General features: G+C 33.5%; 2 pseudogenes; one reads left to right on the top strand and one right to left on the bottom strand.

Moving 5' to 3' along the window:
• Window positions 1-1381: 1381 nt before the first annotated feature.
• Window positions 1382-1762, top strand: LOC148953192 (profilin pseudogene; annotated as a pseudogene).
• Window positions 1763-5007: 3245 nt separating this feature from the next.
• Window positions 5008-6620, bottom strand: LOC148953191 (pyruvate kinase pseudogene; annotated as a pseudogene).
• Between the last annotated feature and the right edge of the window lie 18031 nt (window positions 6621-24651).

Below are 24651 nucleotides of genomic sequence, written 5' to 3'. Positions count from 1 at the left end.
TTTTAGGGTTGTAACAAAAAATACAATTCTTTTAAGGTTTGAAAAAAAAACCTGCTTGTTTTAGGGTTTTAACAAAAAATCCGTTTCGCCAACTGAAAATAGATTAATTCCTGAAAATTTTAAATAAAAATAATTTTATTTAATAATATATATATATATATATATATATATATATATATATATATATATATATATATATATATATATATATATATATATATATATATATATATATATATATATATATATATATATATATATATATAAAAAATATATATATATATATATATATAGCTAGCAACCTAGTAAGAGACGATCACGTCCAATGTTAAGAAATATAAAAACCCATAGTTCCTAACAAAGGAGTCAGATCAAACAAAAAGTACACCATTAGAATCGCCTTGTCCGAAACCCCTGTATAGGAAACTTTCTGTCCCTTGGCTTGAACAGCAAGGGAAATATATTGGCTTGAAAATCAAGCAAATTGACTTTTACCACGTTATTCTCCCCAAACGGGATATTTTTTTCTTTTTCTTTTTTCTTTTCCAGAGATAGCTTGGCACTGGAACATCGTAGAGGGTTGTTCAATAGCTCATTTTAAAGGAAATTAATTGGGTTAAAAACCTTTTGTAACTAAAATAAATTATTTCTAAAAGAGAATAAATTTTTCCATATATATATATATATATATATATATATATATATATATATATATATATATATATATATATATATATATATATATATATATATATATATATATATATATATATATATATATATATATATATATATATATATATATATATATATATATATATATATATATATATATATATATATATATATGTATATATATGCAGTAAAATGCAGTATTTCTTTTAGGGTTGTAACTAAAAATACAATTCTTTTAGGGTTTGAAAAAAAACCTGCTTGTTTTAGGGTTTTAACAAAAAATCCGATTCGCCAACTGAAATTAGATTAATTCCTGAAAATTTTAAATAAAATAATTTTATTTAGCTGCTAACTGCAAAATTATTTATGATGTCTGAGGAATAGTTTTTATTTTTTAATTCAAACAAAAAAAGAAAAAATTAAAATTAGTTTTGTTTTTTGTTAGTTTCTAACTACTTAACATAAACAAAATCTAATTCGTCATTTGAAACTAAAATAATATCTAAAAATTTTAAACAAAATGATTTTATTTAACTGCAAACTGCAAAAATTTTTATGATGTCTGAGGAATAATTTTAATTTTCTAATTCAAACCAGAAAAATACCTAAAAATTTTTAAATTAGTATGCTTTTCGTTTTGCTTCTAGTGACTCGTTACGTCAGTTTATGGGGTGAAAATATATTATTGAATTGAATAATTATTAAGATGAATTCTTGGATTGATCATATTAAAAGTCAATTGCTATCAAAAGGTGTTTCGGAAGCTGCTATTATTGGTGTTGATGGGTCAGTTTGGGCAAAGTCTAGGGAATTTTCTGCCATAGCAGCTGAATTGAAAGCGTTTGTATCAAAATATGATTCAGATGAGTTTTCTGAGAATGGTATTATGATGGGAGGAATGAAGTATTTTTACCTTTCAAGAGATCATGGTGTTGTACGGGCAAAAAAGGGAGAAAATGGATTTCATGCAATGAAGCTGAAACAATTGTATATTATAGCTCTGTATGATGGGATAAAATGCCCACCACCTGAAGCTGCAATTACAGTGGAAAATTATGGTAATTATTTATCTAAAAGTGGGTATTGAAAAGCAATTTAAGCATAGAAATCTGAAAGGAAAATGAAACAGCATGAAACTGTTTGAAATGGAAGTTGTAAGGATTTTAAATGTGAAACCTGGGTTTTGGTGGTAATATAGTGAGGGACGATTGCGTCCCGATGATAAAAACTACAATCACTTACAACCCTTGCATTGACTGTGGAGGGAGCGTCATCCTCAAACCAAATAACAGGAAGTTTACTATAAAGGGGTTTTGGAAATTGCGGTTCTAATGATGTACTCTTTGTTTTGATCTGACTCTTTTTTTAGGAGTTAGGGTTTTTTATATTTCTTAACATTGGACGTGATCGTCTCTTACTAGGTTGCTAGCTACCGCTGCAACCTGGATAGCTACCGCTGCAACTCGGATAACTTATAATACTTCAGTTACTATGGACAAAAGTTCGTTCTTTAATGTAATTAGTGGAAAAATTTATTCTATTTTAAATAAATAAAAAATTTAAATACAGATGGCACTAGAACTAGTAATTTTCTTTAAAATGAGCCATTGAACAACTCTTTACGATGATCCACTACCAAGCTATCTGTGGATAAGAAACAAGAGAAAAAAGATGCCGTTTAGGGAGAATGCTGCAGTAGCTGCCACTTTTCTTGATTCTCAAGCCAAAATACTTACCTTGTTGTTAAAGGCAAGGGAGACCAAGTTTTCTGTAGAAGGGTTTCGAACAAGGTGGCTCTAATGGTGTACTTTTTGTTTTGATCTGAGTCTATTTTTAGGAGCTATCGGTTATTTTATTTTTTAACATTGGGCGTGATCGTCTCTCACTAGGTTGCTAACTACCGATGCAACCCAGATCATCAAACACGTTCAAACCTCAATTTTATAGATTATGAGCAAGCGTTCGACTCAGTTTATAGAAGAACTTTAGTTAAGGTCTGATCCTTGTATGGTACTACCGCTGCAACCCAGATTAACATAAACATCATTAATCAGATATTTTATTAAATGCTATATAGTCTAGTGGTTAGGATAGTTGACTCTCATTCAGCCAACCCGAGGTTGACTCCCGGTATGAAAATTCTTAGCTTAATTAAGGTAAATAATCAAAATTAAGCTGTGTTATACCATCTTATCTAAAGATAAATATGTGTTATATCATCCTCTATATAAAGGTTTCATCTAATGCTTCAGTTACTATGGGCTAAAAATCGTTCTTTAATGTAAAAATTCAAATATCTTTGAAAACACTGGAGTACGAAAATACATCAAAAATGCAGTTTATTTGACAAAATTAATTGTACTTAAAAAATATTTTGTTTTTAATTACAAAAGTGACTATATGTTGCAATTTCTTTTAAAATGAGTGATTATACAGCACTCTATGATTTTTCATTGCCCTGCTAGCTGAGGAGTAAAAAAAAAACAGAAAGAAAAAAAAATTCGTTTGTGGAGAATGTCGTGGTAAAAGTAAATATTCTTGATTTTCAAGCCAATATATTTTCTTTGTTATTCAAGCCAAAGGACGGTAAGTTTGCTATATAGAAGTTTTGGACAAGATGGTTCTAATAGTGTACTTTTTGTTTTGATCTGAATCTTTTTTCAGGAGTTATGGGTTACATTAGTTTTTACTTTGGGGCGTGGTCGTCTCTTACTAGGTTGCTAGCTACCGCTGCAACCCGGATGTTCTTCTAGTGATAGTCTTTTAATATAAATATGGATGAACCACAGGATTGAGTTCCTTTTGGCTCGAGTGCGCTCTTTACTCTAACACATGTAATGAACCGGATCGATCCCTTATGTAATTTGTGGAGAATAACGTGGTTAAAGTCAATTTTCTTGATTTTCAAGCCAATATATTTCCCTTGCTGTTCAAGCCAAGGGACAGAAAGTTTCCTGTACAGGGGTTTCGGACAAGACGGTTCTAATGGTGTAATTTTTGTTTTGATCTGACTCCTTTTTTAGGAGCTATGGTTTTTTTTTATTTCTTAACATTGGACTTGATCTCTTACTAGGTTGCTAGCTACCGCTGCAACCCGGATTTTGATATGAATCTTTTTTCAGGAATTATGGGTACTTTAGTTTTTACTATGGGGCTTGATCGTCTCTTACTAGATTGCTAGCTACCGATGCAACCCTTTATGTAATACATTGAATACAAGTTAGAGTTCCTTTTTTCTATTATAATACGGTGCAACCCGGATCTTCAATTACTACGGGCTATAGATCGGTCTTTATTGTATGTGTCAAAAGTAAGGTTGCAAGTTGACGATTTTGTTTTGGCCTTATTATAATTGGTATGGTGAAGTAATAATATGCATATGGCTCTTAAAATCATACTTCTTTATGGTTCCATATGGTCTAGTGGCTATGATAGTTAACTTTCACTTAACAGGCTCGGGTTCGATTCCCGGTGTGGGAAAATTTTTAACTCTATAATCTTCGAACATTTGAACCTTTTATAATTTATAATGATGTATAATATAAATACTGTAATCTTAACTATAGTGAAGTTGCGTATGCAAGTTAGTATAGGGAAGAGTTCGATCTTTATTATAATCAATATCCGTCGGATAGAGCTTGCAGATATCAGGGTGACATTGCCAAGTAACCTGCTGCCCAATTTTTGGTTTTGAATGTTTACTCAGAGTGTTATTGGTGACTTCAGCCATCATAATTTCGTTGTCAGATCTAGTTTTAAAGCATTTTTCAATAGTTGTCTCGTACTTTTCAGGACAGTTTGTTCTACTACACAGAGAATTTTTTGCCAAATATTCAGTAGAACTAAAAGAACTGTTTAAAAAACAGTTAGAAATGCTTTTTTCTTGAGTCGGTGTTCCAGGAATTTGTTCTAAATCATTAGTCTTACAAACACATTTACTAATAACCCTAACAGGCTCGTTTTCGCCATAATTGAAAAACATTGCTTTTCCTTCGCTGTTGATAGGTAGGCTTGTATATATATTTTTATTGCTGCTACATAAACTGCAATTGCTCCTTCCAAAATTAATATACGAATTTTCTAAAAAGTACGCCTCCGTATATTCACTGTGTTGTCGAACATTTTGCATTGCATCTATAAACTGTTCATTGCATCTATAATTTTAAAATGATCCGGAATGATTATTATTTAAAAAAAAACGCTTAGAAAGCACTTATAGCAGGCTAGTGATAATATATAACTATCCAGTGATAACATTTATAATTAAAACATATAAACTAGGGAGTTTGACGCCCTCAATAAAGCTTTAAAAATCATCATCCCTTTTTCTGTTTATTTTCCAGAAAATGTCTTAATCTTAAATTGGTCTGCCTCTTGTTTGACCATTATAATCCTAACATTGTTGGTAGACCCAGCTTTCATGTGCCACCCAGTAACAATGAAGACTAGGTCGTCTAGTTTGACAAAGCCACGAATCTTAGCGAATTGGATGGCAAATTGAATCCTAGAATCAATATCTTTCATTCCTTCAGCATTGCATTCGGCAGAATATCGAATTGGTAGGATGTCTTTCCGCAAGTGACTGGCGAGTAACCTGATTGATTTTTGTAACTGTAATAACAGGACAGACTGACCTATATCTAGTAATCATATGGACAGACGTGCCAGTAGTAGTACGAATTATTGTAGCTTTTGCCAAGGAGTTATAGGCAGCTTTGACGGCACCGATTGCGATAATTTGGGTAGTCTCCGTTGGAAGTCTCACCAATGCAGTTAATTCACTAAACACTTGTCTATGCCACATAACTGCTTCAGCTTCTCTGCAGATATTCGCCACGGTTCTGAAACATTAAGGAAGTTAGTCATCTTTGGCAGGTTCACCAGAAAGGATGACACAATCGGCTCCATCAAGGATCCCATTGGTGAAATCGGAGCCCTCAGCAAGAGTAGGGTGAAGTTTCTTCAACACGGATTCAAGCATTTGAGTGGCACAAATAACTGGCTATCCAGCAGTGTTACAACGTGCAATCATGGCTTTTTGGGCGATGAATACTTTTTCTGGGAGAATCTCGATGTCAAGGTCACCACGTGCAGCCATAATGCCATCAAATTCCGCAGTGATTTCATCTAGTTCTCTTTGCCCTGTTGGTTTTCGATCTTGGAAATGACAAAATATTCCTGCCCTTTCCTTCTAAAACTACTCTAATTTCTCTGACACCCTCAGTATTTCTCGTAAAGCTGGGAAAAAACCATATCAGTTCCCTGTTCGACTCTGGAAAGACAACCCTTCATGTCTTTTTCAGAAACGACTTGCACTTCTACTGGAGTTCTTGGTAGGTTAACTCCTTTTCTGCTCCCAGGCTCTCGTCATTTTCAATGTTGCAGATAAGGAAGTCAGAACCTGTTTCTTCGATAACTACAGATATGGGACTTTCATCAATTTAAACCTTGGAGCCAACTTTTACTACCTTATCGATACATCCATAATCAACGTAAAGGACTTGAGTGGAAAATTTCTCAGCAAAATCCTTATGGGCGGTAAGTTCGATAACTCCCCTTTACACAAATTTACTTCTTTTGATGCGCCTCCTTGCAAGAATCCAGTCCTGTTTTCCGTACCTTTAGTATCTAGAGCTATGGCTATAGGAACAGTCATATTTAGTCTCTTTTCTACTTTAGATATAGCTTCACGAATACATCGAATTGTGTTTGCATGGTATTCGTATGAGCCGTGAGAGAAACATAGACGCTCAATATTCATTCCAGTTTCGATAATTTCTTCAAGAAGATCAACTTTGGCAGAAGCAGGACCAATCATACAAACAATTCCAGGAAGTCGGCTTTGCTGAAAACTGAAAATGTGGCTTTTGCTGAAAATTCAGTCCACATAAGTTTTCAATATGAGTAAGCTTTTCAGATTGTGGCCTATATTGGCTATCAGCCATCTTTTCAAAAATTACTACTTCTTTCACCGACTATTCTAAGGAAAATCTCAAGTTGTATCAAGTTGTTTAAACGTTAAGATAACATAAAACTCATTTAAAATTTCTTAGGAATGTATCTGAAATTGTTACTAAAACATCCTAAATATTTTTGCAGTTTACAAAGTTTTGCACTTTTTTCTCATACCCTCTGCTTTATCATAATATAAATACTGTAATGATTCTTCAACATAATTTGTTATTTACTAGGTTTCAGCTAAATCCACTGAAGCTTACATAGTCTCCATTTATAATAAACTCTCTCTTTTATGTAATAATGGGACGTGATCGTCTCTTACTACTATCTAATAATATTTTATTTTATTTAAGTCTATTTGTTTTGACCTGACTCCTTTTTTAGGAACTATGGGTTTTTTACTGGACTTAACATTGGACGTGATCGTCTCTTACTAGGTTGCTAGCTACCACTGCAACCCGGACTATTGAACAACTCTCTACGATATTCCATTGCCAAGCTATCTGTGGAAAAGAAAGAAAAAAAGAGAAAGAAAAAAATATCCTGTTTGTGGAGAATAAAGTGGTTAAAGTCAATTTTCTTGATTTTCAAGCCAATATATTTTCTTTGTTATTCAAGCCAAAGGGTGGTCAGTTTCCTTTGTAGGGTTTTGGACAAGGCAGTTATAATGGTGTACTTTTTGTTTTGATTTGACTCTTTTTTTAGGAGTTAGGGGTTTTTATATTTCTTAACATTGGACGTGATCGTCTCTTACTAGGTTGCTAGCTACCGCTGCAACCCGGATTGCTAGATACCGCTGTAACCGGGATTTTAATAACTAGTACATGAGATCATCTTGTCCTTGTGTCACAATACTAGGTTGCTAGCTACCTCTGCAACCCGGATGTTTGATGTGAAATTACAAACAGGAAAAAGTTTATGGCTTTTTCTTAATTGGAATAGTAGGAGACGACCTGGCTACAAACTATGATTATGGCATCAATGATCAATCTTAAACATGAAATGTTCTTTAATGTTATGGTTTGTTCTTTACTAGGTTTCAGCCATCTCTACAGCCATGATACTGATGGAAATTACATAATCCCAATTTATGTTTCAGTTAACATGGGCTAGATGTCATTCTTTATTGTAACTTTAGTTTTTACTATGGGACGTGATCGTCTTTTACTAGGTTTCTAGCTACCGCTGCAACCCGGAAAATAAACTGATTACAAATAGGAAAAATCCTACGGCTTTTTCTTCTTCGAAAAATAGTAAGAGACGAACCTCAAACAATCAAGTAGCTAACTAATTCCAATGTATACAATTGTCGTCTTTTAATGTATTAGCTAATTTCAATAGTTGGGTTCAAATCCCGGTACGGGAATTATTTTTAAACAACATTTGATGAAATTAATTAGCTAATTTGACAAGACATAGTAGGTAACTAAGGGCAAGAATTCGTTCTTTACTATAACAAACAGGATGACGTCAGTTGCAACTTGGAATTCGTTTTATGCTATATCATTACAAACAGGAAAAAGTCTACGGCTTTTTCTTTTTTGAAATAGTAAGAGACGAACCACAAGTAACTACCCCTAGAACCACCATATATCAGTTACTATGCATGAGCGATCGTTCTTTACTGTAAACTACTGCTGCAACCCAAATTCACATATATATTTATTTATGAGAGGCAGCCTGGCCGAGTGGTCCAAGACACTGGTGTTAGCCACCAGTCTCTTCGGAGGAGTGGGTTCAAATCTTACCGCTGGTATACGATTATGTTTGAAAGACTGCAGTGTGAAAAGACATCAAAAATGCAGTTTTTGGTGGAAAAATTTATTCTCTTTTAGAAATAATTTATTTTAGTTACAAAAGGTTTTTAACCCAATTAATTTCCTTTAAAATGAGCTATTGAACAACCCTCTACGATGTTCCAGTGCCAAGCTATCTGTGGAAAAGAAAAAGAAAAAAGAAAAAAGAAAAAAATATCCCGTTTGGGGAGAATAACGTGGTTAAAGTCAATTTTCTTGATTTTCATGCCAATATATTTCCCTTGCTGTTCAAGCCAAGGGACAGAAAGTTTCTTTTACAGGGGTTTCGGACAAGGCGGTTCTAATGGTGTACTTTTTAATTTGATCTGACTCCTCTGTTAGGAACTATGGGTTTTTATATTTCTTAACATTGGACGTGATCGTCTCTTACTAAGTTGCTAGCTACCGCTGCAACCCGGAAAATTTACTAACCTATACTATAGTTAAGTGGCCTATATAATTTAGTATAGGCAAGAGATCGTTCTTTATTATAAGGTATACGATTATGTTTGAAAGACTGGAGTGTGAAAAGACATCGAAAATGCAGTTTTTGGTGGAAAAATTTATTCTCTTTTAGAAATAATTTATTTTAGTTACAAAAGGTTTTTAACCCAATTAATTTACTTTAAAATGAGCTATTGAACAACCCTCTACGATGTTCCAGTGCCAAGCTATCTGTGGAAAAGAAAAAAAAAAGAAAAAGAAAAAAATATCCCGTTTGGGGAGAATAACGTGGTTAAAGTCAATTTTCTTGATTTTCAAGCCAATATATTTCCCTTGCTGTTCAAGCCAAGGGAAAGAAAGTTTTCTATACAGGGGTTTCGGACAAGGCGGTTCTAATGGTGTACTTTTTGTTTTGATCTGACTCCTTTGTTAGGAACTATGGGTTTTTATATTTCTTAACATTGGACGTGATCGTCTCTTACTAGGTTGCTAGCTACCGCTGCAACCCGGATAAGTGGCGTATAAAAGTTAGTATAGTCAAGAGGTTGTTCTGTATTATATATTAATTACAAAAGGTTTTAACCCCATTAATTTGCTTTAAAATGAGCCATTGAAAAACTCTCTACGATGTTCCAGTGCCAAGCTACCTGTTGAATTACTAACCTACACTATAATTAAGTGGCGTATAAAAGCTAGTATAGTCAAGAGGTTGTTCTTTATTATATGCAACCCGGATATAAATACAAACAGGAAAAAGCCTACGGCTTTTTCTTCTTTTAAATAGTAAGAGACGAAACTCAAACAATCAAGTAGCTAACTAAGTCCAATGTATGGAGTGGTTTGTTATTTCAGTGATCGTCTTTTAATGTAAAGAAAATTATAAAAATAATGTAATCTTAACTATAGTAAAGTTTCGTGTGCAAGTTAGTATAGGGAAGAGTTTGATCTTTATTATACTGGAAACAAAGAAAAGAGAATCTTATATAGTAATTATGACGTCACTGCATCAAAAATACAGTTTTTATTGGAAAAATTTATTCTCTTTTAGAAATAATTTATTTTAGTTACTATAGATTTTTAACCCAATTAATTTCCTTTAAAATGAGCTATTGAACAACCCTCTACGATGTTCCAGTGCCAAGCTATCTCTGGATACAAAAAAAGAAAAAAATATCCCTTTTGGGGAGAATAACGTGGTTAAAGTCAATTTTCTTGATTTTCAAGCCAATATATTTCCCTTGCTGTTCAAGCCAAGGGACAGAAAGTTTCCTATACAGGGGTTTCGAACAAGGCGGTTCTAATGGTGTACTTTTTGTTTTGATCTGACTCCTTTTTAGGAGCTATGGGTTTTTATATTTCTTAACATTGGACGTGATCGTCTCTTACTAGGTTGCTAGCTACCGCTGCAACCCGGATATAAATACAAACAGGAAAAAGCCTACGGCTTTTTCTTCTTTTAAATAGTAAGAGACGAAACTCAAACAATCAAGTAGCTAACTAAGTCCAATGTATGGAGTGGTTTGTTATTTCAGTGATCGTCTTTTAATTTAAAGAAAATTATAAAAATAATGTAATATTAAATATAGTAAAGTTGCATATGCAAGTTAGTATAGGGAAGAGTTTGATCTTTATTATACTGGAAACAAAGAAAAGAGAATCTTATATAGTAATTATGACGTCACTGCATCAAAAATACAGTTTTTATTGGAAAAATTTATTCTCTTTTAGAAATAATTTATTTTAGTTACTATAGATTTTTAACCCAATTAATTTCCTTTAAAATGAGCTATTGAACAACCCTCTACGATGTTCCAGTGCCAAGCTATCTCTGGATACAAAAAAAAAAGAAAAAAATATCCCTTTTGGGGAGAATAAAGTGGTTAAAGTCAATTTTCTTGATTTTCAAGCCAATATATTTCCCTTGCTGATCAGGCCAAGGGACAGAAAGTTTCCTATACAGGGGTTTCGGACAAGGCGGTTCTAATGGTGTACTTTTTGTTTTGATCTGACTCCTTTTTAGGAGCTATGGGTTTTTATATTTCTTAACATTGGACGTGATCGTCTCTTACTAGGTTGCTAGCTACCGCTGCAACCCGGATATAAATACAAACAGGAAAAAGCCTACGGCTTTTTCTTCTTTTAAATAGTAAGAGACGAAACTCAAACAATCAAGTAGCTAACTAAGTCCAATGTATGGAGTGGTTTGTTATTTCAGTGATCGTCTTTTAATGTAAAGAAAATTATAAAAATACTGTAATCTTAACTATAGTAAAGTTTCATATGCAAGTTAGTATAGGGAAGAGTTTGATCTTTATTATACTGGAAACAAAGAAAAGAGAATCTTATATAGTAATTATGACGTCACTGCATCAAAAATACAGTTTTTATTGGAAAAATTTATTCTCTTTTAGAAATAATTTATTTTAGTTACTATAGATTTTTAACCCAATTAATTTCCTTCAAAATGAGCTATTGAACAACCCTCTACGATGTTCCAGTGCCAAGCTATCTCTGGATAAAAAAAAAAAAGAAAAAAATATCCCTGTTGGGGAGAATAACGTGGTTAAAGTCAATTTTCTTGATTTTCAAGCCAATATATTTCCCTTGCTGATCAAGCCATGGGACAGAAAGTTTCATATACAGGGGTTTCGGACAAGGCGGTTCTAATGGTGTACTTTTTGTTTTGATCTGACTCCTTTTTAGGAGCTATGGGTTTTTATATTTCTTAACATTGGACGTGATCGTCTCTTACTAGGTTGCTAGCTACCGCTGCAACCCGGATAAATACAAACAGGAAAAAGCCTACGGCTTTTTCTTCTTTTAAATAGTAAGAGACGAAACTCAAACAATCAAGTAGCTAACTAAGTCCAATGTATGGAATGGTTTGTTATTTCAGTGATCGTCTTTTAATGTAAAGAAAATTATAAAAATACTGTAATCTTAACTATAGTAAAGTTGCGTATGCAAGTTAGTATAGGGAAGAGTTTGATCTTTATTATACTGGAAACAAAGAAAAGAGAATCTTATATAGTAATTATGACGTCACTGCATCAAAAATACAGTTTTTATTGGAAAAATTTATTCTCTTTTAGAAATAATTTATTTTAGTTACTATAGATTTTTAACCCGATTAATTTCCTTTAAAATGAGCTATTGAACAACCCTCTACGATGTTCCAGTGCCAAGCTATCTCTGGATACAAAAAAAAAAGAAAAAAATATCCCTTTTGGGGAGAATAACGTGGTTAAAGTCAATTTTCTTGATTTTCAAGCCCATATATTTCCCTTGCTGTTCAAGCCAAGGGACAGAAAGTTTCCTATACAGGGGTTTCGGACAAGGCGGTTCTAATGGTGTACTTTTTGTTTTGATCTGACTCCTTTTTTAGGAGCTATGGGTTTTTATATTTCTTAACATTGGACGTGATCGTCTCTTACTAGGTTGCTAGCTACCGCTGCAACCCGGATTGTTTTGGCCTTATTATAATTGGTATGGTGAAATAATAATATGCATATGGCTCTTAAATCATACTTCTTTATGGTTCCATATGGTCTAGTGGCTAGGATATTTAACTTTCACTTAAGAGGCTCGGGTTCGATTCTTGGTGTGGGAAAATTTTTAACTCAATAATCTTCGCACATTTGAACCTTTTATAATTTATAATGATGTATAATATAAATACTGTAATCTTAACTATAGTGAATTTGCGTATGCTAGTTAGTATAGGGAAGAGTTCGATCTTTATTATGAACTATTGGAAATTACATAATCCCTATTTATGCTTTAGTTAACATGGGCAAGGTGTCGTTCTTTATTGTAGCAGAAAAAAAAAGCGGAAAGAAAAAAATATCCCGTTTGTGGAGAATAACGTGGTAAAAGTCAATTTTCTTGATTTTCAAGCCAATATATTTTCTTTGTTATTCAAGCCAAAGGGCGATAAGTTTCCTTTATAGAGTATTCGGACAAGGCGGTTCTAATGGTGTACTTTTTGTTTTGATCTGACTCTTTTTTTAGGAGTTGGGGGGTTTTATATTTCTTGACATTGGAGGTGATCGTCTCTTACTAGGTTGCTAGCTACCGCTGCAACCCGGATTATAATTAGTATGGTGAAATAATAATATGCATATGGCTCTTAAATCATACTTCTTTATGGTTCCATATGGTCTAGCGGCTAGGATAGTTAACTTTCACTTAACAGGCTCGGGTTCGATTCCCGGTGTGGGAAAACTCTATAATCTTCGAACATTTGAACCTTTTATAATTTATAATGATGTATAATGTAAATACTGTAATCTTAACTATAGTGAAGTTGCGTCTGCAAGTTAGTATAGGGAAGAGTTCGATCTTTATTATATTTTTCTATTCATTCTTTACTTTAAACATATCGATCCTTTATGTAAAATTACATAATAATTTTAGCGATTAAGCCAAAAAAGAAAATTTTGGTTCCAGGAGTTTCGGTTACTATTGAGACAAGTAGCTATTATTACTATAGAGTTCATTACATGGACTGTTTTATTGCTTCAAAATTCAAATATCTTTGAAAAGACTGCAGTATGAAAATACATCAAAAATGCAATTTTTTTGACAAAATTGATTCTACTTTAAAAAGTATTTTATTTTTAAATACAAAAGTGACTAGATGTTGCAATTTCCTTTAAAATGAGCTATTATACAGCTCTCTATGATTTTCCAGTGCCCAGCTAGCTGAGCAGAAAGAAAAAGCGGAAAGAAAAAAATATCCCGTTTGTGGAGAATAACGTGGTAAAAGTCAATTTTCTTGATTTTCAAGCCAATATATTTTCTTTGTTATTCAAGCCAAAGGGAGGTAAGTTTCCTTTATAGAGGATTCGGACAAGGCGGTTCTAATGGTGTACTTTTTGTTTTGATCTGACTCTTTTTTTAGGAGTTGGGGGGTTTTATATTTCTTGACATTGGAGGTGATCGTCTCTTACTAGGTTGCTAGCTACCGCTGCAACCCGGATTGGAAAATTTTTAACTCTATAATCTTCGAACATTAGAAGCTCTAAACCTTTTATAATTTATAATGAACCACATCGATCCTTTATGTAATCTCGATACGCCTGGTCGGTTGAATACCTTTGTTTTGCTCTCTCAATTTTTACTTCTCGATGCGCCTGGTCGGTTGAATATTTTTGCTTTTCTCTTTTCAAGATACTATCTCTGTTGTTTGTGTAGTACTGTTTTTTCAAATTGCGTATAGCTTGCTTCGATCTAACCATTATTCTAATCAAGACTGAGAAAATTTACATCTTTGTTGTTCTTAAGTAGTAATTATGACGTCACGGCGTAATGATTTTTCTATTCACGTCATAGCTCTAATCTAATATAAAGCTATGACGACATTCATTATTTATCTAGTAGGGTTTCAGACAAAGTAGTTTCAATGATGTACTTTCGTTTTGATCTTACTCTATTTTTAGGAGTTTTGTTATATTTCTTAGCATGGGACTGATTGTCTCTTACTAGGTTGCTAGCTACTGCTGCAACCCAAATTCACATATATATTTATTTATGAGAGGCAGCCTGGCCGAGTGGTCCAAGACACTGGTGTTAGCCACCAGTCTCTTCGGAGGCGTGGGTTCAAATCTTACCGCTGGTATACGATTATGTTTGAAAGACTGCAGTGTGAAAAGACATCAAAAATGCAGTTTTTGGTGGAAAAATTTATTCTCTTTTATAAATAATTTATTTTATTTACTATAGATTTTTAACCCAATTGATTTCCTTTAAAATGAGCCATTGAACAACCCTCTACGATGTTCCAGTGCCAAGCTATATGTGGAAAAGAAGAAAAAAAAAGAAAAAAGAAAAAAGAAAAAAAAATCCCGGTTGGGGAGAATAACGTGGTTAAAGTCAGTTTTCTTGATTTTCAAGCCAATATATTTCCCTTGCTGTTCAAGCCAAGGGACAGAAAGTTTCCTATACAGGGGTTTCGGACAAGGCGGTTCTAATGGTCTACTTTTTGTTTTGATCTGACTCCTTTGTTAGGAACTATGGGTTTTTATATTTCTTAACATTGGACGTGATCGTCTCTTACTAGGTTGCTAGCTACCGCTGCAACCCGGATAACGTGGTTAAACTCAATTTTCTTTATTTTCAAGTCAATATATTTTCTTTGTTATTCAAGCCAAAGAGCGGTAAGTTTCCTTTATAGGGGTTTTGGACAAGGCGGTTCTAATGGTGTAATTTTTGTTCTGATCTGACTCTTTTTTTAGGAGTTAGGGGTTTTTATATTTCTTAACATTGGACGTGATCGTCTCTTACTAGGTTGCGAGCTACCGCTGCAACCCGGAAATAGTTACTATGTGCCGTGGTTGTTCTTTACTAGGTTTCAGCTATATCTGATGAAATTTATGCTAAAAGAGATCATAAAACAATTAATTAGCTTTCTATATATATCTCATTTGGTTTAGTGGTTTAGGGTAGTTGGCTTTCAATTAATTGTCTTGGGTTCGAATCCTGGTGTGGGAATTATTTTTAAACAAAATTAGATGAAATGAATTAGCTAATTTGACATGACATAGTAGGTAACTAGGGGTAAGAGTTCGTTCTTTACTATAACAACCAGGATGACGTCATTTACAACTTGGAATTCGTTTTATGCTATATCATTACAAACAGGAAAAAGCCTACGGCTTTTTCTTCTTTGAAATAGTAAGAGACGAACCACAAGTAACTACCCCTGTAACCACCATATATCAGTTACTATGCTTGAGCGATCGTTCTTTACTGTAAAATCTTACCGCTGGTATACGATTATGTTTGAAATACTGCAGTGTGAAAAGACATCAAAAATGCAGTTTTTGGTGGAAAAATTTATTGTCTTTTAGAAATAATTTATTTCAGTTACTATAGATTTTTAACCCATCTAATTTCCTTTAAAATGAGCTATTGAACAACTCTCTACGATATTCCAGTGCCAAGCTATCTGTGGAAAAGAAAGAAAAAAGAAAAAAAAGAAAAAAATATCCCGTTTAGGCAGAATGTTGTAGTTGCTGCCACTTTTCTTGATTTTCAAGCCAATATATTTCCCTTGCTGTTCAAGCCAAGGGACAGAAAGTTTCCTATACAGGGGTTTCGGACAAGGCGGTTCTAATGGTGTACTTTTGGTTTTGATCTGACTCCTCTGTTAGGAACTTTGGGTTTTTATATTTCTTATTATTGGACGTGATCATCTCTTACTAGGTTGCTAGCTACCGCTGCAACCAGGATATATGGTTTCAAATCTTACCGCTGGTATACGATTATGATTTATGTACAAAAATCAAATATCTTTGAAAAGACTGCAGTATGGAAAGACATCAAAATGCAGTTTTTAGTGAAAAAATTTATTCTGTCTTGGAAATAATTTATTTTAGTTACAAAAGATATTTAACCGAATTAATTTCCTTTAAAATGAGGTATTGAATAACTCTCTACGATGTTCCAGTGCCAAGCTATCTGTGGAAAAAAATATGCCGTTTGTGGAGAATAACGTGGTTAAAGTCAATTTTCTTGATTTTCAAGCCAATATATTTCCCTTGCTGTTCAAGCGAAATGACAGAAAGTTTCCTATTCTGGGGTTTCGAACAAAACGGTTCTATTTGTGTACTTTTTGCTTTGATCTGCCTCCTTTTTCAGGAGCTATGGGTTTTTATATTTCTTAACATTGGACGTGATCGTCTCTTACTAGGTTGCTAGCTACCGCTGCAACCTGGATAATTAAAATTAATTTATGCTATACTATCTTATCTAAAGATTAGTATGTGTTGCATCATCCTCCATATAATGATTCCTTTTAATACTTCAGTTACCATGGGCTACATTTCGTTCCATGGGCTCTTTTATCTCTTTGTATCAAAATTCCTTTTTAGAGTTTTGGTCACTATTGAGCCGGGTTGCTCTTACTATACAGTTTTAAGCCATGAACTGTTTGACAGATGTATTTTATGGTCTATAGTTCATTCCTTACAATTCTTTGTGTAAATTCTGATATGGTCATTAGAAATACCGTCATTATTAATATATTATTAAAAAAGACTAAGGCTTTTTCGTATCATTATGTATCATATCAGTTATGTATCATATTGTTAATTTTACAACTTTAAATAATGACGTCATAGTCCAAGTAGCTAGCGCAATCGGCCGTTAACCGAGAGGATGGTGGTTCAAATCCAGCCGGGGTCGTTTTCTTACAATTTTTAATTAATCTAACAAAAAAAACATATAATTATCTATAATTAATTTTAGGATCTGATCTATTATAGGCAAGAGTTCGTTCCTTATTATAAAATATCTAAAACCTATTGTGTACTAATAACCATATATGACTTAATTAGCGACGTGATGTAACTTTAAAATGAGCCATTGAACAACTATCTACGATGTTCCAGTGCCAAGCTATCTGTTGAATTACTAACCTGTACTATAATTAAGTGGCGTATAAAATTTAGTATAATCATGAGCTCGTTCTTTATTATAAATTTTTGATGAGCTATATTCGTCCTTTATGTAACTACACCTGGAACCACCATATATCAGTTAGTATGGGAGAGAGATCGTTCTTTACTGTATCTCTACTGTAATTAGTATAGGCAAGAGGTCGTTCTTTATTGTAAATAAAAAAGAAACTTGTTTATTTACATTCTAGCTAAAATAGTGAAGATAATATGAATGAACCACAGGGTTCAGTTTCCTTGGACTTGAGTTCTTTTTTAACTATAAATACAAACAGGAAAAAGCCTACGGCTTTTTCTTCTTTTAAATAGTAAGAGACGAAACTCAAACAATCAAGTAGCTAACAAAGTCCAATGTATGGAATGGTTTGTTATTTCAGTGATCGTCTTTTAATGTAAATAATATGTTGAATTAAAAGCACTATCTTTTCAATTTAAAATTTAAAAAAGAAACTTGTTTATTTACATTCTAGCTAAAATAATTAAGATAATATGAATGAACCACAGTGTTCAGTTTCTTTGGACTTGAGTTCGTTTTTTAACTATAAATACAAACAGGAAAAAGCCTACGGCTTTTTCTTCTTTTAAATAGTAAGAGACGAAACTCAAACAATCAAGTAGCTAACTAAGTCCAATGTATGGAATGGTTTGTTATTTCAGTGATCGTCTTTTAATGTAAACAAACACCATTTATGATGAGCTATATTCGTCCTTTATGTAATAACCCAATTAATTTCCTTTAAAATGAGCTATTGAACAACCCTCTACGATGTTCCCGTGCCAAGCTATCTGTGGAAAAGAAAAAAGAAAAAAATATCCCGTTTTTGGAGAATAACGTGGTAAAAGTCTATTTTCTTGATTTTCAAGCCAATATATTTTCTTTGTTATTCAAGCCAAATGGTGGTAAGTTTCTTTTATAGAGGATTCGGACAAGGCGGTTCTAATGGTGTACTTTTTGTTTTGATCTGACTCTTTTTTTAGGAGTTGGGGGGTTTTATATTTCTTAACATTGGAGGTGATCGTCTCTTACTAGGTTGCTAGCTACCGCTGCAACCCGGATAACTGGCGTATAAAATTTAGTATAGGCAAGAGGTCGTTCTTTATTGTAATACCGCTGCAACCCAGGCTAGGTTACTAGCTACCGCTGCAACCCGGATAATTGAAAATGCCATTTATGATGAGCTACATTCGTCCTTTATTTAACTAAACCTGGAACCACCATATATCAGTTAGTATGGGAGAGATCGTTCTTTACTGTAAGAAAGTTTTTAACCCCATTAATTTACTTTAAAATGAACCATTGCACAACTCTCTACAATGTTCCAGTGCGAAGATATCTGTTGAATTACTAACCTATACTATAATTATGTGGCTTATGAAATTTAGTATAGGCAAGAGTTCGTTCTTTATTATAAATATTTCTTAGAATTGGACTGATCGTCTCTTGCTAGGTTGCTAGCTACTGCTGCAACCCAGATTCACATATATTTATTTATGAGAGGCAGCCTGGCCGAGTGGTCCAAGGCACTGGTGTTAGCCACCAGTCTCTTCGGAGGCTTGGGTTCAAATCTTACCGCTGGTATGCGATTATGTTTGAAAGACTGCAGTGTAAAAAGACATCAAAAATGCAGTTTTTGGTGGAAAAATTTATTCTCTTTTAGAAATAATTTATTTTAGTTACTATAGATTTTAACCCAATTAATTTCCTTTAAAATGAGCCATTGAACAACTCTCTACGATGTTCCAGTGCCAAGCTATCTCTGGATACAAAAGAAAAAAGAAAAAAAGAGAAAAAAATATCCCGTTTAGGCAGAATGTTGTAGTAGCTGCCACTTTTCTTGATTTTCAAGCCAATATATTTCCCTTGCTGTTCAAGCCAAGGGACAGAAAGTTTACTATACAGGGGTTTCGGACAAGGCGGTTCTACTGGTGTACTTTTTGTTTTGATCTGACTCCTTTTTTAGGAACTATGGGTTTTTATATTTCTTAACATTGGACGTGATCGTCTCTTACTAGGTTGCTAGCTACCGCTGCAACCCGGATGCAACTACACCTGAAACCACCATATATCAGTTAGTATGAGAGAGAGATCGTTCTTTACTGTAATCCTAGCCAAATATAATAACTTTAATATAAATTAATATAGGCACGAGATCGTTTTTTATTATATAACCTATACCATAATTAAGTGGCGTATAAAATTTAGTATAGGCAAGAGGTCGTTCTTTATTATATCAAGCCAATATATTTCCCTTGCTGTTCAAGCCAAGGGACAGAAAGTTTCCTATACAGGGGTTTCGGACAAGGCGGTTCTAATGGTGTACTTTTTGTTTTGATCTGACTCCTTTGTTAGGAACTATGGGTTTTTATATTTCTTAACATTGGACGTGATCGTCTCTTACTAGGTTGCTAGCTATCGCTGCAACCCGGATTAACATTGGAGGTGATCGTCTCTTACTAGGTTGCTAGCTACCGCTGCAACCCGGATATTCAAATGATGGTCCTTTAATGTAATTTCATGCTATATTATTACAAACAGGAAAAAACCTACGGCTTTTTCTTCTTTGAAATAGTAAGAGACTAGCCTCAAGCAATCAAGTAGCTAACTAAGTCCAATGTATGCAGTGGTATGTTATTCCAATGATCGTCTTTTAATGTAAACAGCCATGATACTGATGGGAATTTGTAAAAATGTGGGTTCAAATCCTACCACTGGTATACGATTATGACGTCATTGATCAATCTTTAATATGAAATATGTGATTTTTCGTAAAAAACTGATTCTATTTTAAAAATACATTGTTTTAAGTACAAAAGGTTTTTAACCCAATTAATTTCCTTTAAAATGAGCCATTGAACAACTCTCTACGATGTTCCAGTGCCAAGCTATCTGTGGAAAAGAAGAAGAAAGAAAAAAATATCCCCTTTGTGGAGAATAACGTGGTAAAAGTCAATTTTCTTGATTTTCAAGCCAATATATATTCTTTGTTATTCAAGCCAAAGGGCGTTAAGTTTCCCTTATAGGAATTTTGGACAAGGCGATACTAATGGTGTACTTTTTGTTTTGATTTGACTCTTTTTTTAGGAGTTATGGGTTTTTATATTTCTTAACATTGGACGTGATCGTCTCTTACTAGGTTGCTAGCTACCGCTGCAACCCGGATTACATTCTAGCTAAAATAATGAAGATAATATGAATGAACCACAGTGTTCAGTTTCTTTTGACTTGAGTTCGTTTTTTAACTATAAATACAAACAGGAAAAAGCCTACGGCTTTTTCTTCTTTTAAATAGTAAGAGACGAAACTCAAACAATCAAGTAGCTAACTAAGTCCAATGTATGGAATGGTTTGTTATTTCAGTGATCGTCTTTTAATGTAAATTTAACCCCATTAATTTTCTTTAAAATGAGCCATTAAACAACTCTCTACGATGTTCCAGTGCCAAGCTATCTGTGGAATTACTAACCTTTTTTAACTAACCTAATTACCCTAACCTAAATTAACTAAAATTTAGTATAGGCAAAAAGTCGTTCTTTATTATAATTTTTTGTATTAAATTTAGGAAACCTGCCGATCTGACTGCGTGAGGAATTTCTAGACACATCATCAACCCTATAATTACTTGTTTACTATCAGTTGCTGTAGCGCATTGGCTAGTGAGCTCTCTTCTTGACAACGAAGATAGAAGTTCGAGTCGCTCTACAGTAACAAGTGAATCCTGATTATAACTCTATATTCTCAGATAAAGTAAAATTAAAGGATTCACCATAATTAATATAATGTATAATTAATAATATTATGTACATTTTCATTTTATACATTTTCGTAAAATTATTTAATTAACACTTCTTAAAACTTGTATCAATCTTCACAGCAACCCGTATTAGTGTAGACAAGAGGTCGTTCTCTATTATAAAAAAAAACATAGCATATTTATTCAACTTTTTTAGATAGCCTAGGGTTGACTAGCCTACTCAAAGGTGTGACTGACTACCAGAGTAGCCTGTCCCATGCAAGTCTATATATTTAGCTGCTATGTCCAATAAAGGCCTTTTTTTGCAGAACCTGGGCTATACTGTACAAAACTAATAAACTAGTCTATATTTTTTTTTAATTAGGCCAAACCCTCTAAATTAGCCTATTAATCTTACCTTCAACTCCAACTTCTTATGAGACTTTATCCCATGCTTTCATTTCAAGCAACCTGTTTTTATGGTTTTTATCAGCTTTAGAGTAGAAAACTTTGTTTACTTTACAGCTTTTTGGATACCTCAACACCAAGAAATACCTTTCAAAAGGCATTTCAGAGCAACTTCTTTTCTTAATGTCACTTTTAAACCCATTTTCCAACTTGAAGTCCCAATCCTTTTCACACACAACTTTACTTTACAGCTTTTTGGAGACCTTACCACCAAGCAATACTTTTCAAAGGGCATTTCAGAGCAAGTTCTTTTCTTAATGTCCATCCTAAACCCATTTTACAAGTTGAAGCATCCATCTTTTTCACCCACAACTTTACTTTACAGCTTTTTAGATAACTCAACACCAAGAAATACCTTTCAAAAGGCATTTCAGAGCAACATCTTTTCTTAATGTCCCTTCTAAACCCATTTTTAAACTTGAAGTACCCACCAGTTTCAACAACAACTTTACTTTAAAGCTTTTTGTATACCTCAACACCAAGCAATACTTTTCAAAAGACATTTAAGAGCAAGTTCCTTTCAGATTGTCCCTACGAAACCCATTTCACAAGTTGAAGCATCCATCCTTTTCACCCACAACTTTACTTTACAGCTTTTTGAATGCTCCAACACCAAGCAATACCTTTCAAAAGGCATTTCAGAGCAACTTCTTTTCTTAATGTCACTTCTAAACCCATTTTCCAACTTGAAGTAGCCATCCTTTTCACTCACAACTTTACTTTACAGCTTTTTGGATACCTCAACACCAACAAATACTTTTCAAAAGGCATTTCAGACCAAGTTCCTTTCTTAATGTCCCTCCTAAACCCATTTTACAAGTTGAAGCATCCATCCTTTTCACCCACAACTTTACTTTACAGCTTTTTGGTTCTTTTGAATGCGCCAATATGCAATACTTTTCAAAGGCATTTCAGAACAAGTTCTTTTCATAATGGCCTATAAAATTTAGTATAGGCAAGAGGTCGTTCTTTATTATACAAATATCTTTGAAAAGACTGCAGTGTGAAAAGACATCAAAAATGCAGTTTTTAATCGAAAAATTTATTCTCTCTTAGAAATAATTTACTTTAGTTACAAAAGTTTTTAACCCAATTAATTTCCTTTAAAATGAGCAATTGAACAACTCTCTACGATGTTCCGGTGCCAAGCTATCTTTGGAAAGCAAGAAAGAAAAAAAATATCCTGTTTAAGCAGAATGTTGTATTAGCTGGCACTTTTCTTGATTTTCAAGCCAATATATTTCCCTTGCTGTTCAAACCAAGTGACAGAAAGTTTCCTATACAGGGGTTTCGGACAAGGCGGTTCTAATGGTGTACTTTTTGTTTTGTTCTGACTCCTTTTTTTAGGAACTATGGATTTTTATATTTCTTAACATTGGACGTGATCGTCTCTTACTAGGTTGCTAGCTACCGCTGCAACCCGGATAATTTTTATTCCAATGATCGTCTTTTAATGTAACATATCAGTTACTATGGGAGAGAGATCGTTCTTTACTGTACAACACGGATTATGAAGAACTATATCGGTCCTGTATTTAATTTTATGCTATATCACTACAAACAGGAAAAAGCCAACGGCTTTTTTTTCTTTGAGATAGTAAGAGACGAACCTCGAGTAACTACCTCTGGAACCACCATACATCAGTTACTATGAACGAGAGATCGTTCTTTACTGTAAATTTTAATGCTATATTATTTTCAAGGATATCAAAAAGAATTTGACATAATTCAATATCCATCGGATAGAGCTTGCAGATATCAGGGTGACATTGCCAAGTAACCTGCTGCCCAATTTTTGGTTTTGAATGTTTACTCGGATTGTTATAGGTGACTTCAGCCATCATAATTTCCTTGTCAGATCTAGTTCTAGAGCATTTTTCAATAGTTGTCTCGTACTTTTCAGGACAGTTTGTTCTACTACACAGAGAATTTTTTGCCAAATATTCAGTAGAACTAAACGAACTGTTTAAAACACAGTTAGAAATGCTTTTTTCTTGAGTCGGTGTTCCAGGAATTTGTTCTAAATCATTAGTCTTACAAACACATTTACTAATAACCCTAACAGGCTCGTTTTCGCCATAATTGAAAAACATTGCTTTTCCTTCGCTGTTGATAGGTATGCTTGTATATATATTTTTATTGCATCTACATAAACTGCAATTGCTCCTTCAAAAATTAATATACGAATTTTCTAAGAAGTACGCCTCCGTATATTCACTGTGTTGTCGAACATTTTCCATTGCATCTATAAACTGTTCCACAGTTGCCAATCCATACCTTGGAAGCTTTTCGTTAAACTGACAACATTTCTTTTGGATATTACTATGAAGCTTTGCCAAAGAATTTCTAGCCGACTTTTCAACAGCATCCGCTCTTTCAAAGAGAATTTTAATCTGTAATTTTGAATACTCTTCTTGATTCCGATAAAACATGCGTAAAATGTTTCTCAATTTACAAAGATCAGCCTGCATTTTTGACATCTTCTTGTATTTCTGAATGTAATTTTTCCCTCTGTCCTTATGCGTTCTTCGGTACAACCTCGCAGAGAATTTAATTTTTTTATTATAGATTTTGTCACCCCAGTAACGCTCCTTGATCTTTTGTTTGGCTGTCTCAATTTTTGCTTCTCGATACACCTGGACGGTTGAATACCTTTGCTTTTGGTTTTTCTTATATTTGATGCGGTAATCTTCATCATTGTGATAACTCTCCTTGATCTTTTGTTTGGCTGTCTCAATTTTTGCATGTCTATAATCTTCATCATTGTGATAACACATCTTGCTGTTTTGTTTTGCTCTCTCAATTTTTACTTCTCGATGCGCCTGGTCGGTTGAATATTTTTGCTTTTCTCTTTTCAAGATACTATCTCTGTTGTTTGTGTAGTACTGTTTTTTCAACTTGCGTGCGACTTGCTTGATTGAAACCATTATGTAATTATGAATGAGAACATTTTCATCTTTGTAGTTCTTAAGTAGTAATTATGACGTCACAGCGTAATGATTTTGTTGACGTCATAGAGCAATGATATTATTTCATGACGTCTTCAGAAACAACAATATAATTTCATGTTTTTCTATTCACGTCATAGCTCTAATATAAAACTATGATGACATTCATTAT

The sequence above is a fragment of the Artemia sp. Qi Xiang Cuo genome, chromosome 4 (genome assembly GCF_049724085.1).
Source record: "Artemia sp. Qi Xiang Cuo chromosome 4, ASM4972408v1, whole genome shotgun sequence".
Lineage (NCBI taxonomy): Eukaryota > Metazoa > Arthropoda > Branchiopoda > Anostraca > Artemiidae > Artemia > Artemia sp. Qi Xiang Cuo.
The sequence above is the reverse complement of the archived record's forward strand: the minus strand, read 5'-3'. Positions and strand labels throughout refer to the sequence as shown.